Raw genomic sequence first — 10,455 nt, 5'->3', positions numbered from 1 at the left:
ACTTTTGGCTTACACTCTATATACAGTGCAGTGGATGACGTAGACCATTGCTATTAAAGGAGCAGTGTTCAGGCCAATGTCTGAAAACCCAATCAAAGGAAAACAGAGTCCAGCAATCAGGAATGAAATTTGCATCAGCCTCCTGACAGTTTTGCAGCTCCGGCTTATGTTGCTAAGCGGTAAAAGAAATATTACTACTAGACGTTTGGCAGAGGCAAAGAAAACAGAAGCTGGGAAACAGGAGCTTCCAATAAGGGAACAGCTATTTTTTTGTATAACGTTATTTTTAAGGGGTCGCTGTTTAAAAATATACTTTTCCAGAAAACTTTAAGTAGTAAAACATGGAGGCTGCCATAGCCGTCGTCTCAATTTGCGAAAGTAGATACTGCAAAACCTGGATTTCCCAATGAGAAAAATATCTCATACACCAAGTGGGACCCACTCAGTGGGAAACCCTGGTCTTGCTGTATACATTGTAATATATCCAACACCAAAGAGTGACCTGGGATATATAAAGATATATTTGAATGTGTGTAAATGTACTCCCAGCTATTTTTTTGTGTAACGTTATTTTTAAGGGATCGCTGTTTAAAAATATACTTTTCCAGAAAACTTTAAAGGAGAACTATGAGGTGAGTGCTTTTCACTCACCTCATAGTTCTAGCCGACCTGTGACAATGAGACTGTCACAGGTCGGCTCAGTAGATCGGGAAGTGAGCGAACACATACCGGTGTTCGCTCACTTCTTGATCCTGTCACGGCAGAGAGCCGTGACAGGGGAGGGGCTGGATTCCCCCCTCCCCGCTCCGATCCTCCAGCGCTGACTGGCAGAACTGACGGGGGAGGGTACTGCTGGCTCTACCTCTAATAGGCAGAGCCAGCTGTCACTCATGCAGTTGGGCGGATCCAGACATAATTTTTGGGATCCGCTTCAGCTGCGGCGTCTCAGTATACCGCGAGCCTCAGCTCGCGGTATACTGAGCTTAGGGTGACGGGAGGACGCTAGTTTGTGTCAGCAAAAGCATCTTCCCCATGTCTTGCAATGTCAACATTACATGAGAGGGAATGGAATGAATGACATGCACCTTCATACCCAAAATCCCTGATCCCAGCAGCGGCACAGAAATGTGACCATATGCTGCTGGGCGCGAGGGATTTAAGTGGAAGTTCACCTTAGAAATACTCTGAACATTAAACAGATGTATAGCACAACTTGATGAATGCTTAGCACCACATTTGACATCTGTCCACAGTCCGGTTGTCCAGCAAGCCAGTCCAAGAGCCATTCCAGTCCAGTGCAAGTCCAGATGCTGTTGAAGACATAGATAGCACGAGGCAGGGTGAGCGGCACCATGAGTTGCATGGTTTTGCTGGTAAATGGCTGACATTTTCCAAAGCTGATTGCTGGAGAACCAAAGCACAGACAGATATCAAACATGGTGCTCTGCATTAATTAAGGTACATGTGTTGTATGGTTGTTCATGCTTGGGTGAACTTCCACTGCATAGGCAAAGTATAGTTATGCTTTAAAGTGAACCTGTACCCAGACTATAGACATTGAAGTATTTACATATTCTTAACCATCAGTAAAAGAGCTTTCAAATAAACCATTCCTGACTTCACTAGTGGCATGTACTGGGAAGCAATTACTGTACCCAGAATAGAGACATAAAAGTATTTACATATTCTCAATAATCAGTAAAAGAGCTTTAAAGCAAGCCATGATTTCACTAGCTGCCTGTACTCTGAAGTAATTAATTCTCGAAGTGGTTTCAGTCAGTATTATAACAGCTTAGAAACATCTGTAGTGTGTTTACATTAGAAGGCCAAGATTAATAATAGGGGGGAAAAATAAGATTTGTGTGCTTTTGTTCTGTACTATGACGATTAATTTCTCCACAATGTCTATAGCTACACAGGTTAATGAGGGCTTGTTTATAATTGTGTTTACTTGTGTTTACTGATTGATCAGAAAATGTAAATCCTTGACTATGCATGGTCTGGGCACAGCTTTACTTTAAGGTGTTGGGGTGGGCATAAACAGCTTGATAATGAAAAGGCATCCACCGTAATGGCTAGGCTATTTATGACCTCCTGGGGGGGGTTTTAGTTTGTTCCACTGTTGGATTAGGTGTAACTAGGTGTACTTTGGTGCAATACTGAAATCTCTGAACTATACATAAAGAGGGTATTTTGCATGTGGGTTTTGTATAGAGATCCATCAATATTTTGAAACCTCCCGATTATAAGCGCCTTTTTCACTTACATGCATAGTAAACCTAATTGTTATAAATATCTCATTAGGAAAGATATCAATACAACATAACTACATCATCATACTATAATTCTAAAGAAATATATGTGTGGAAACAAACTCTGGCCAAATTTCTGTTAAAGCCTGACATGGGACAGGGCCACATTCAGCTCCATTACAGTTTTGTAAATCTGTTGTAAATATTGTGAAAGTACCACAGTCAATAAATCCATCTCTGCTTCTCTGTATAATAAGCCTGTGCCTGATACAGTGATCAATTATCTCTAATCCTCATGTGGAATTGAAGTATGTAAACTCTCCACATCAAATGTGATCAAGAAGCAAGAGTCATCTATAAATGTTACTTGATCGGTCTGGTCCACAAACACCGCTGTGTCCAGGGCCGGATTTCATAAGGCCACCAAGGGCCGGCCTCAGGGCAGCAGGGGTGTGGATTTCCTATCGCCCGGGACATGCAGTTCTGGGCGTCGGGTGGGTAGCTTTTTCCACATTTAGCCCTGCTTCGGGCAAGCAGGGCTAAATGTAGAGCAGGAAAGTCGCTGCTTGTTTTGTACAAGTGATCTTGGTTATGCGGCCGAGATCACTTGTATGCAGCCTGCAGGTCAAAAAGTAAAAAAATAATAAGATAAATATTTAATAAAGTAAATAAATTAATAAAAATAAAAAGTGATAAAAAGTTTAAAAAATAAAGAAAAAAATTAAAACTAACCCTGCCGCCCCCGCCATCTGGTTGCCATTCTCTATTAAGGGGGGTGGGGGCTATGGCGGTGGTGGGGGCGCATTTAGGCAACCTGGCTTTTGGGTAGCAGAGAGAGTAAATCTGGCCCTGCCTGTGTCTCTCACATATGATTAACGGAAGAACGATATGGTAACTTGGGGGACAGGTGGATTTGGCAATATATTCTAACACTTTCACCAATCAAGTATCTGGGACTTTGAAAACCCCCATACTCACTCTACAAAACAGTATGTCTCTATAGTGGAAAAACAAATGTTCTGTGAAATACCCTTGCTCCCCTGGAATTCCATACCTTAGACTTATAGGTAGTTTACATTCTCCTAAATATATTTAATAACAGCTAATAAATGCAACGCGTCCTCTGAAGTTATAGGTATTCATGACTAGACTGTGCTACACTGATACAGGTACGTCATATTATAATAAGCATCTATTTTGTATGTCCTATTTGCTTTCTTGACATATTTTGCACTTTTCCACTATTCCATAATTTAAAAATATTGTAGTTTTACTTCCTGGCCTTCCGCCATCACCTGCAACTTTGCACATTAGAAATCAAGCTTGTGCTACCCTATGACAATCTAGAAGCAGCTTCAATTTCCACAGAATTAGATGGATAGTATTGCAGGTGCCTCTGCTCCAATTTAACTTTAACTACATACAATACTGCCTGTATATGCAGAGATTAGTAAATGGTACTTTGCTATAATTAAAGGGTTCTTCTTTATATGTATAATAATTACCCCATTATCTAGTGTGCATATTAAACATAGTGTGCACTGCTTCCAACCCAGCCTTGCTGCTCATGGACATGATGGGGCGATCAACTATCTAATTTAAAAAATATACAATACAGTACACCAATACCCCAGAGAACACTGACATGTGCTAAAATTATATTCAAATTACAAATGAAAACTACTCACAATTGTAGAAAATAAAGTGCTTGCAGTCTCCTGTATGGAGAACTGCACTGCAGGCACATTACATACCCTCCACCACAGAGGAGTGTGTTATCAGCTGACACCTTTCAGGGGGTGCACCCTCTTTCTTAGAGCCTGTACTATTGGCTATGTGAGATGACTTTTTGTCTGCAGCACAGTTGCAATTTTTTTATTTATATTATTAGAGGTTTGGTAGCCTTTCCCTTGCTGGTCTATAAAAGCATACATGTGTTGAAACTTTATTTGCCATATAATGAATAGCAGGTCAACCTGCTTGCTGTTTCTTATACTCTGAATAGCATCCTGCAGGTACCTACCTGCTTCGTGGTAATTTGCTCTGACCGTGTGCCCTCCCACCCCATGTACCTTACTATGTGCCCATCACGGTGATTGGTGTCTACATCAACCAATAGTAGGGCTCATAGGACTGGAGGTGACAGGGTCAGTGACCAGGAGGCTGTTCAGTATTTGCTGCACAGGTTTTGGTGCTACAGGTCCCAAATAAAGCATAAACTGGTTAGAGTTGGGCTCCATTCACTACTACAGGTACACTTTAAGCAAAGACGTCTTTTGAAGAAGTTGCACTCTTTAATTGCTTTATTTTGGAGATGACTAATCTCAGCTTACTCCTATTTACCCTTGAGAAGGGCCATAATTGGAGCCTATACACAGTTGATTCATATGATGTTTCAAGAAAGCAGAGCCCTTCTTTTCATTTTTCTTCGCCATTCATCATCTCAAACAATCTGCAGCTGCTGCGATGACGATGCTCCATGTGGGTGTTTTTCAAACATTGTTGGAGAAGAACAGGCACAGACGTAGGAAATTTGCTGGCCTGCTGTTCCAGAAATAGTGTTTTTGTTACTTGTTGCATAACAATGTCCTTCTTAGCTCCCCCGATAACGTATTTCCCTCTGGAATGGAGCAAAGTTTCCTTTTTGAGATAAAGAATTTGTAGTGTCTGCAAAAGCAAGTTAGATGAAGTTAGAAGAATGTAGATTTTGTTTATAGTTTGTTATTGTGTATGGGGGGGAGGGGAGGGGGGGTTATTGACAAGCGGCTATTGAGCATTTTTCATATTTATGCTCTTAAAACCTATTTCCGGATAAAATTAAGACCCTTGCAGTGGGGCTACCCCCGTACTACAGGGGTTATCTGTTCATTTATATTTATTTTGGGGGTGTATTCTTTCAAAGAATTTTATTAATTTGATCCCCACTCCCGCTGGCTCCAATACTGGCATCCAAATGCATCTTCCCCTTTCCAAGGCCCACTGACATCATGTCTAATGCGGGGTCCATAGCTTTGCATTATGCTTGAGGATGCCAAGAGACAATCCACAGATGTAGTGGAGAGATGTGAGCGAGGATTAGGTAAGTAAACCTTTAAATAACAAGCAGTTAACTCTTGTAGTGTGGGGGTAGCCCCAAGACAAAGGGAGGTTTTCTTTGTAACTGAAGGTAGCCTTTAACAGCCAACAGATAGCTAAACAAACCCAAAATGAATGACACACAAGTAACCAGTCTTAATCTGATCCATGATGCAGAACATACAGTCGCTTCTGCCACAATGGGATATCTGTGGTAATTTTTAGGTGTTACTGGTAATTGTCCAAAAGTAGGTATCCGCCAAAATGCAGCAGAATGTTATATTGTGATTTTGTTCACCATGGCACGGGGATAGCTATTAGCCCAAAGGTGGTCACCGGTGTAACTCCAATGTAGATAATGTATGCTGATCTAAGTCCACCATGCAGGAATTGCTCAATGTGCCATAAATGGGTGACAACAAGTATGCATCAATGAGTTATGGAAATATCCCAGTCAGAGCGGTACAGACCATTATAAAGCTTTAGTGTACATAATATTGTAGATAGAAAGAGTGGATCATTGCTCACAAGTTTGTCATCATCTGGTATTTAGTCATATAAATCTTCATTTAAAAGACAGACTCTACAAAACACGGTAAATGAAGAAAGTAATCATCACCAGTTTATAGAAATGGTCCAGTTGCGTTCACTAGGACACTTGCAAAACTCCAGTGCACACATATCTTGAATAGTGGCAATCAGTTATTACTAAAAAAAAACGTTGCCCTCACAAGGAATTGCAGTAATCCAATCTGGATGATACAAAATGATGGATTATTTTGGCATATCCTCTTCTGGAATCAGATTTTGTATTTGTGGAAGGATGGTGGAAGGAGAACCTGATGGCAGCTGAGATCTGTTTTTAATCTAAAAGGTCAGTGTCCACGCTCACACCCAGGCTGGGCTGAGAAAATAAGATTTGTATTCCCAAGATTTAAATCGGATGGATGTGTTTGCTGCGCTTCTGCCCTACAATTACAAGCACTTCTGTGTTGTCTGGGTTCAGTCTCCTCCAAGTACAGTTCATCCACAGACCGGAGTCTTTAATACAAAGACAATTATATTAGATAGATGTCTTTTTGTAATTATGAATGAGCAGATTGGTTTTAAACTGCGAGTGTCATTGATTAAGCCAACGCGGGAGGGGGGGACCTCTTGTTATTTTATTCTGGCAATTGCCAGGATAGGCAAGCTACTGTCAAACAAAAGGCATGGGAAGCCAGACACCGCCATGAGGGACATGTTCCAATGTCAACATTTTCTTTCCCTATACATAATTGTCAACTCTCCCTAACATACTAACAATATGGCTGCTGTGAGACCACCCTTTTATGGTGAGTAGGCTGGGATGTGCTTTCCTTGAGATTAGCTCTGGTGACTCAGATGACCAAGGGCAAAGCCTATTCACTGCATTATGGTTTGTTCTTTAGTGAACCTGTAAAGTTTTCAGTCACAATTTAGCGATTTGCGAACCCTGTGATCCCTAGGGATTGACTGCAAACCCTTGGTGGGTGTGAACTCATACCTCATCCCTATAAAGGGGCCCATTACTAGAACATTCTGGATTTTCACCTATTTTCCTAAAGCCTTTACTAGTTTACTACAATATCAGCATTGTGGTGAATAATCTGACCCATCAAGCAGATCACAGGGGCAAAATCACAGGCAGGATAAAATTCCTCATCTCTAAATATGACCATCTACTGGGTTTTTCTGGCTAATTGTGAGGCATCGCTTTCTTGCAGGAAATGTATACCAGGGGCAATGTAGTCAGAAGGACAAATCCATATTTTGCTTTAATCAATCTATTATAAACACTTTTCTGACTCAAAACTCTCATTGGTGTGACCTAACTTTATATGAATTTGGATGAACGTGCTGGAGTGATGTAAACGGAGGAAAATGTCAGTATTGTGGAGAATCGGGAAAGGATACGCATGGAGACAGACCATGTTCCTCCTAAATAGTTTTATATTCATTATCACGGACAATAGCGTCATCAGCCACATTACTGTCATCGTGTTCATAGAAAACAGCTCGCAGCTGCCTCATATTTTCCATTATTGAAATAAACTTTGCTGGAGATAATTGCAGAGTAAGAGCAGTTTGCAGGTGAACTTCAAACAGCAAAGTACTTATTTCCAAGGATCTTTGTCAGGCAAACACTACAGCTCCACTGAACCCATTGTCAGAAGTGCTCATTAATATTGTGATCTCTGAGTAGTGTTCAGCTCTGCACTGCGTTCCCTCTCTATTCTTAATTCTGCATTTATAGCCATAACTATGAACGAGCATCCTCATTAAACATATAGCCCCAGCTGTCCCTTATTGGGAAACAAGCTTTCCGCCTCCTTTTCCCTCCATCACTGTCCCTCTGTTAAGTCTGGTTTATAGATCTGTCTCCGTAAATACATTGTTTATATAAATATTTTTTATATTTTATATTTTTTTTTGTTTTTCAAAAGAAAATGGAAGGTATATAACTTCTGTAAGGTATTTTTATTACTGTATGTGTTTCCCTTGTGGGGATTCCTCTTACATCCTGTTCTGTTTGACATCCATTACTTGGACAGGAAGTGGGGAGAAGCCACTCCAAGAGGACAGAGCAATAATACTTTCCATTGTACTGGAAAAATTGTCTCTTTTGCTGTCTGTGTTGCCACTGCAGAGATATCCCCTCATTTCCTGTTCTGTCTGGCACTTGTCATATACACAAGAAGCGAGGAATACTCTCCCCAAACAGGGAATTTTAGAGAAAACAAAAGTCAACCTTTGCACTGGGTCCCATCTGCACTGCTCATTTTGTTTGCTGGGATTAGAATAAGATGAGTTACTTAGCTTATTCCTCCCCATGATATCATTGGAGACGTGTCGATGAAGCCTTTTCTCTTTGGTGTGGCCTTTCCAACATCATCACATACAATGCAGAACAGGCGCAATGGAAAGCAGGGAAAAGTGCTGGCGGGGGTGGGGGGGGGCTTGGGGGGGGGTGTATCGGGTTTGATGAGGAGGGAAAATATACCTTTCTTTTGATTTTTCTTTTCCTTCTCCCTTTTCCTTTCTTTTTTCATTTCCTTTCTGCTTTCCTTTTTCTTTTTCCATTCATTTCTCCTTTCCTTCCCCTTTCCTTGCCCCTTTCCCCTTGCCCTTTTCCTTTCCTCTTTCCATGCCCCTTTCCTTTCCCCTTTCCTTACTCCTTTCCTTGCCCTTTTCCTTTCCTCTTTCCATGCCCCATTCCTTTCCCCTTTCCTTACTCCTTTCCTTGCCTCTTTCCTTTCTTTTCCTGAATCCATGCTATCACTCGGGGTATGCTTGCTGCTTTCAATCACCTATCTTTTTCCTGCATGAGGTTGGGCAGGCAGCTCAAGCAATGCAGTGTCTACTCCATATTCATTACCATGACTTTAGCAGCAGAAGAAAATCTTACTGTGGATAATGTTATCTCTCACACACCATCTATCCATATTGCTTTTCTTGGAGTTCTGTGTTTATATTTTATTTCACACCATATTATACTGTATGTAGTCTCAAATATCCAAATATAATAACAGCGGGGTCCCTGGTGTGTGATTCCTTGTATTTTACTCCCTTTTAGCTTCATTTGTTTAACAACACATGCACTGCACAGCGGTAGCGTCCTGGCACTTCTGTATTGTTTGAAAACAACAGTGTAAATTTCCCCTTGACTTCTAGAAGTGTTTATATTGCTCTGAACTTTATGTTAAAGTTCAGCTTGTAAATGATTGTGCAGCTTATTTCCAAATACTAGAATAAAGAAAACCTAGTGGCATTGCCCGTAGCAGGCGGCTAAATATTCGAGTTCATTTTCCTGCTCCAGAAATGTGGACAGCATCTATTTATTATAGAAAAGCACCAGGGAAGAGAATTACAGTGTTTATAGGAATTTCTATTGCTGTTTGATGTGGAATGTTGTAGTTGTAAGGGAATGCCAATGCTTCTTTTGCACATGAGGTTCTTATAGTGTATTTCCAATTTTGCAGCCAAATCGGGATAACACCAATTTTATATTTCATACATGTTCCCATTCACATATCATGGGATGAAAACATGTTGAAATTTCAGCTTACACGTATAAGTGCAGTAATCTTGCTTAAAAATCCTATCTAGCTCCCCTTTTGTAATATTAAGGAGGGGGCTGTGGGATTTTATGTTTACTCTAATTAACCACTTGCTGTCTGGGGATATTTTCTTACTATCTGCGCACGCATGATAAAATATAATTTGTGGCTAGAAAACAGCTTCAAACCCCCCAAACAATGATATATTTTCTGAAAGCAGAGGACCTGTAGAATAAAGAAATGCTAGTTGCAATTTTTTATATTGCACAGTTTTTGCGCAAATGTTTATCAAACCAGTAATTTTAGGAAAAAATTAACTAAATACAAATTTAGTGCACAGTAACATATTATAATACCCAATTTGTGGGTAAAATATGAAAGACGGGATCACGCCGGGTAAATAGATACCAAACATGTCAAGCCTTAAAATTGCGTTCGCCAGTGAAGCTGCAAAAAAAGTAAATACCCCAAATTTCCCATAGGGAATACTTTAAACGCTTTTACCACTCATCAGTTTAGTGCTAACAGTGATTGATGGCCCTAGAATTATTGCTCTCACTCCGACGTTCACAGCGATATGTAACATGTGTAGCACAATTGTTGTTTTCGCATATAGGCGCACCACCGCGTGTTTATGTGCGTGCACGTGGGGGGCGGGGGACTTAAAAAAATATTTATTTGCATTTTTTTTATTTTTCTTATATGTTACTTTCATTTTTATAATTTTTAAACACTTTTTTGTTTTGTTTTGTTTTACACTAACAAGCTAACAAGCTCCCTATGTAATAGCAGATAGGGTGTGACAGGTCTTTATGGAGACATCAGGGGTCTTTCAGACCCCTAATGTCACCTAGGGACCCCAAAGAAGCTGAAGAAGCAAAGATCTGTTTCCCCAGCTTCATCTCCTGGCTCTAAGAGCCGGAGACTGCTACGAGTGACACACATACATGTAATACACATCACTTCCGGGTCCAGTGATCGGAGGAGAGATCAGCGGCTGGAAGCCACTGAATCTCTCTCTCCGCTCATTGTGGGGAGACCCGCCGAGC

The sequence above is a fragment of the Nanorana parkeri genome, unplaced genomic scaffold, assembly GCF_000935625.1.
Source record: "Nanorana parkeri isolate BGI_ZX_2015 unplaced genomic scaffold, ASM93562v1 scaffold180, whole genome shotgun sequence".
Classification (NCBI taxonomy): Eukaryota; Metazoa; Chordata; class Amphibia; order Anura; family Dicroglossidae; genus Nanorana; species Nanorana parkeri.
Note: the sequence above shows the minus strand (reverse complement) of the source record.